Below are 6,000 nucleotides of genomic sequence, written 5' to 3' on the forward strand. Positions count from 1 at the left end.
TTCCTAGAAAAGGCTGTAACACACTGCTGTAAACTGCATCCACCAAAAGGCTGTATCCATCCTCTCTTCCCTTCTTTAACACATCCCAGAATTTCCCCTGCATTTTTCATGGCTGCTTGGTCTTCTGTTAGAAGAAATAATAAATGCAACCTATGGTATCATAATATTGACTCAAAAATACTGAATACAATTCCTAGCACTGTCACAGACTTTCTGCGTAACTAGCATTTCATTTCCCTTGGCCAGATTACGAACTGATACTCTGGCAGCTGCTCACCTATGCAAGCAGAATTGTTAACACCAATATAAGAAACTCAGAATCACTTCCTCAGTGTCCTCCTTGAAAATGAGATTATTGTCTCTTACTTTCTCGGGCCCATCATCTGAACCCAAAACAACAAACTGGATCTTCAGCTGGGTTCAGCTGAGCTCTGCCAATGAATACCACTGGGGGCTGGCTTAATGGGAGAATTGTACAAAATCACTAAAATATACAAATCCATCACTACCCCAAAGCAGTGTTCATCCCTTATGTAGTTACACCTGAAACTATAACCTCGCGGCCCTTCAACAAGGGGTGGGGGGGTTCTTATTCCAGCCTACAACCATGACCATTTTTCTGCATTTTACTAAAAGGATTCACCGCTCCACTTGTGCTACTGCCTCATTTGAGGGTATTAGCTTCATATTCCTCAAAATGTATGAAATCTCAGGAGGTGGGCAGAGGTCTTTTTGGTCCACCAGGGTGATCAGTGGTGTCAGAAGCATCATGCACGGTGCTTACTGTAAAGTGGTTTTCTTTCTTCCTCTTCCTTCCCTGTAGTTTCAGACTGAAACACTGCAGTGAACTGTGTCCAGGGCTGGAGATAACACCAGTGCAAACCAGCTCCCAGTCCACAAGCGATTCAAAGACTCAAACTGAGACTTCAGGGTAATAAACAGACAGGGAAGTTCTGCCGATGGACCACCAAAGCAAGCATATCCTGCGAGCTCACACCATTCACACCATAAAACTGGCACTGGGCTGGGCACTGGGGTCTGGCTGTGGAATTAATTTCTCCAGCACTGTTAGATCAATCCAGTCTGACCTTTCAGACCAGGCTTTCCACTGGTGCTGGAATACATATATATATATATATATATGAATATCCCAAATATTGTTTTCTGCAAGCAGTGAGAAGATCAGAAGACTCCACTAAATGGACTACGCTCTCCATCTACAAATTTAATCTGCTGAAGTCCCAGAGAACTATTTGAAGGATGAGGAGCATCTGGGATGACTGTTGGTCTAGGATGACCAACATTCCTGGGGTCTTCCTCATGGTTCTCCTGATTCATGCCAGCCTTGACCTTCAACCTCCTCTGTATTTTAAGTTTGGGCCTCCCTTGAAGCGATGTCCTTTTTTTAATCTGGGCAAGTGTCCACTAAGGACCACTCACCTCATCTTCCTATACAAGTAACCTCATCAAGATGTGGACCTCCATCAAGATCCTCAAAACAAACTTAGCCAGAGCACCGGTTTGCTGTTACCTGACTCCCTTCTTGAATTAGCCGTGCAAAAAAATAAATGCAACACCTTGTAGGAATAGCACCAAGCACAGCCCATCCATAAGATGCCATAAAAAATTTGCCATGGGTCCCAGAATCAGAAGGGTCAGGATCTCTTAGCTAAGTATCATCGCCCATAAGGTATAGAAAAAGTTGCACTGTCTTAAGAGTGCTACAAAGCCTTGTCACAATGGAGCAGATAAAAAAAAAGAGGACTGCAGCTTTAACTTTATATTTCTGGCTTTTGTTGGCTGGAGCCAGATCCTTGGTGTTATTTTAATGCAGCAGCAAGGAGCTGCATTTAATACATGATAGGCTCAAGAAGACGCTGCTTGCTTTTTTTTTTTTTCTTTTTTTATATGTGTGCTGAATATCCAGCATGTAATTGAAAAAGGAAAAGGAGCTGCTTGTTTGCTGCCTGATCCAGGAATGATTAAAGGTAGAAGTTTTTCAGACATTACTGACAGAAAGGGTATAGTTAAAGCTGCTTTAAAAAAGAGAGCCTTCATAAAGAGCCAGTACTCAAACCGCTATTAAAAGCATCATGCTTGTTAAAACCTGTAAAAAGGCAGGAAATCAGTGAGTGCAATGCAGCTTCTTCACCAATTACTGAAAGGAGTGTACACCTTAAAGCACTCTTTGAATTGTGTCACCGCAGCCTCCCCGCGCCCCCCCGCCCCTGCCCTCCGCCAGGGTGTATGTGCACGCGTGTGTGTGTGCGTGTGGCCGGGCTCTCAGCCCTGTGCCAGGCCATTCATTGGTACATTAGTGGGGGGGGGGCCGGGAGAAGAGGGGGTTACAATGCTACACCAAGTTCACTTCTCGCTTGCTGTTTGCGACCCATTTACAGCTGAACGGCTCTGTGCAGAGACAGCTCTAAATGACTCTCTCCACCTCTTCACCAAGCCACTTGTTTTTGTCATTTCTTTCTCTTTTTTAAAAATCCAAAGGAAATAATTGATAAACCGAACGCCGTCCACCTTAAAGGCAAATGCATATATCCACCTGGTTAAAATTCCTCTTTCTATTTTCCATCTCCCTATATCCATTTTGCTCGGCACTGTTTAAACAATACTTCATCAAATGCAGCCCGAAGCAAATAAAAAGCACAGCAGAGTAAATAAAAAGTAAAAAAAAAAAAAAAAAAAAAAAAATCACAGGCTGGAGGGTAAGTACTTTTATTCCTGTACTTTCATTGCCTGGGGGAATTATTATTCCATTGCTGGTTTCAGGAGGGGGGAGGGAGTGGGGGGGTGAAAGGACAGCCATGTTATTCGCAAAATGGATTGCTCCTCTCACTGCTTTTCACTCCTCTAGGTTCTCAAGAGTCCACTGATTACAACAAAGTGTGGCCATCTATTCCGTCTTATTGACAAAGGTCCTTAATTACTGCTGCACCAGTAATACCTGCTATTAAATTCTGCTAAACAGAGGCTGCAAATTAGCTGCGGATCCCGGTAACCTTTTGTGTGTAATTACAGGCAGTGGGATTGACGCTAAGGCTACAGCACTGACCCGAGTCATAGCAATGGGAAACCTTTGTTTATCACCTGTGGTGGGGGCCAAAATGTGAAATTAAAAGCTCTCCATCAGTGGAAGGCCTTCAGAAGCCCAGGAAAGCAACAGGAAGGCAAAAAGCAAACTGCTTTATATTTATAACCGACTTCTTCAATTGCTGTTTAAACTCACAGCTCATTAACCTGGGTGGCTGTTCTAGCATGCCAGCCATGCAAAGTTTAAAATGGCAAAAATTTAGGTTGTCTTTTGGAGGTGTTCTGTATTTCATCAAGGCCTTTAACCTGCATTTAAGAGCCGGTCTGATGCAATTGCTAACTATAAACAGGCTGTGGTATTGAAAAACCAAACCCAATAATGCACAAAATGTTTTGCATTTCCATGGCGGGAGGCAGGTGGTTGTGAAGACCAGGGCTGCCTCCGCAGGGTTTCAGCACAAGCCCATCCCTGGGGCACCAGAGCTGTCACCAGCCACGGCTCCATCCTGCCTCAGCTCTGCACGCCCAGGACCCATCCTTGCCAGCACAAGCTGCAGCAGGATGGGCATCTGTCTGCACCTCTCGTGAGTGTGCTCGTCAGAGTAGGGGCCAGGTACCTGGGAGCACCCACTGCACGTGTTCAGAGCAAAAAAACACCAACAGTACAGCCAGTGCTGGAGTTTTTCGCATTATATTGCCCCTGCTACGTAGGCTGGGTTTCTAAAACTGAGCTGCCTAGGAAGTGCAAGGATCTCGACAGTCTCCCGCCTCCTTCTTCTCCTCTTCCTCCTCCCCTGCCTTTACACCTGGCTGATGCACTGCCCTTGATTCAGCCTCTGAGCGTGACACAGGTGGCGCAGACAACCTGGCGGCCGTGACAGGGCTTTTTCTGTCGCACTCTGTAATCTCAGAGCATTGCTTTTCTCTCTTACCTTTGCATCAGCGTCAGCAGCATCCTCACCATCAGTCCGCCTCCACCAGTGCTTCTGCCACACTCCCTCTGTGCCCCACGCCTCTGGCACTGGTGAAGACCCCATGGAAGGCTGTGGGGGGGCTTCACCTTTGCTCTCTGCTGAGCAAGGAGCTGGCAGAAGCTCTTGTTTCACAGGCTTCTGCCCACAGATGTGAAGACCAAGTCTTCTTCCATCCTATAAATGTTTTCTGACTTCTAAAAGGATGCTTAAAATTTCCTGCCCTCACCCATCAGTAGCAAACATTTCTGAAGTAACACCCAGTCCTGAGTCACAGGATTCCAGCTGATCTGTAAATCTTAGGGACTATGGGGGGATGTACCTGGTACATCCAGGCAGATAATTTCCCATCCATGGGCTCTTCATACTTTGAACCAGTTGGCCAAAACCAGCACCTTAATTTCACATTAGGCATTTTCTTCCCAAAACACGTAATTCTGAAGGGAATGAGATTGTAAAGCATTTCACTGTGAAACAAACAGGAGATACTTTAATTTGCAAAAGAATAATGTTTCAAGCAGTTCTAGTTAGCCTTCAAGGATTTAAATACATACATACATATACATATATATATATATATATATATATAAAATTAATGGAATATTACAGCCACGTTGTAGTTGTAACACAATGCCATATTGCAGCATAGCATGTTAAATTCAACTATTACTACTGAGATATAAAATACTATGAAAATGATAACACACTTTTCCTTAATAGTAGAACAAGAAGAAATGAGGCTATGCAGGTTAATGTCTTGTGCCCTTACATCCCCGAACTTCTGTTAGTGCAAGCTTTTCCAGCATGCTTCCCAGTATATCTACATCTCCTCAACCCCCTGTCCCACAATAACCTTGGAGAAGAAGCTTCAACTCTTCAGATAACTAGGCTAAAAGTACATAAACTACTCAAAGCTCACAGAATAATATTTTAACTCACATTTTGAAACTTTCAAAAAAATGTTGGTTTTACTTTAAAATGCAGTGGGAATTTGTGTTGATGTCATACAAGCACATACACATATAGCCCTCTTAAATCCTCTTTCTCAAATGAAAAGCATCCCCGACAAGCACGTAAACCAAGAAGATCCTTTTCCATCAGAGATGGAATCAGCCTGTGCTCTCACCTGACTGCCAGGTCCTGATCCTGGAGCCAGGGCCCAGGAGCAAAGCACCCAGCAGGTCTGAGCACCCATTAGTGGATATTGGATGGACATCCTCGAGATGACGCCAAGTAGAAATTGCAAAGTGCAGGATTCAGACAGTTGGGCTCTTACACTTGACCATAACTAGTAGTTCACGCATCATTTTTTTAGACAAACAACTAACGATCCTGCTTTTACAAACAATTAGTTTTTCTGGGTCTCAAGGACTCTGGCACAAATCCTGCAACCCTCACCCTAGCAGCACTTCTACTTCTCCCAGCAGGTAGGAGCTTCTGCTTGGAAATCCCCATTAATTCAGGTCTGTGGCTCAGGTCCTGTGGCTGCTATTCACATCTTTCCTCTCCCTCTTAATGCCACACAATCAAACGCCGGGCTCTATAGTTCTTTAATGCTTTCTGTGGGCTCATTTCTGCAGGTTACTGAACAATCAGGGTAGAGTGCACAGCACTTTGCAGTTCTGAGGCACAGATGAGGTTCCCTAAGGATTAAATTTGATTCTGGCCAGAGGTCTAGAACTGGACTTATCCCACCCTTGAAGTACCACTTAAGCATTATTTTGAAGGCATTAGTGATATTAAGGTCAGGTATTTCTCAGTCTTTAAGGATGTAGCAGCAGAGCATTGCAGCACCTTACTATAGACACAGAGATACAACTCTTAGACTTGCTCCAGATGGAAGCCAAGGCCAAATGACCCACCTGAAAACAGCTACCTGGTCCTTCACACCAGGTACCCGAGCAGTAATTCTGGCCATGCCCTACCTTGATGTGCCATTGGCAACACAGCCACCCTGCCCAAATTGTGCTCGTCCAAGAGGACATCC

Source organism: Falco peregrinus, chromosome 1 (genome assembly GCF_023634155.1).
Source record: "Falco peregrinus isolate bFalPer1 chromosome 1, bFalPer1.pri, whole genome shotgun sequence".
NCBI lineage: Eukaryota > Metazoa > Chordata > Aves > Falconiformes > Falconidae > Falco > Falco peregrinus.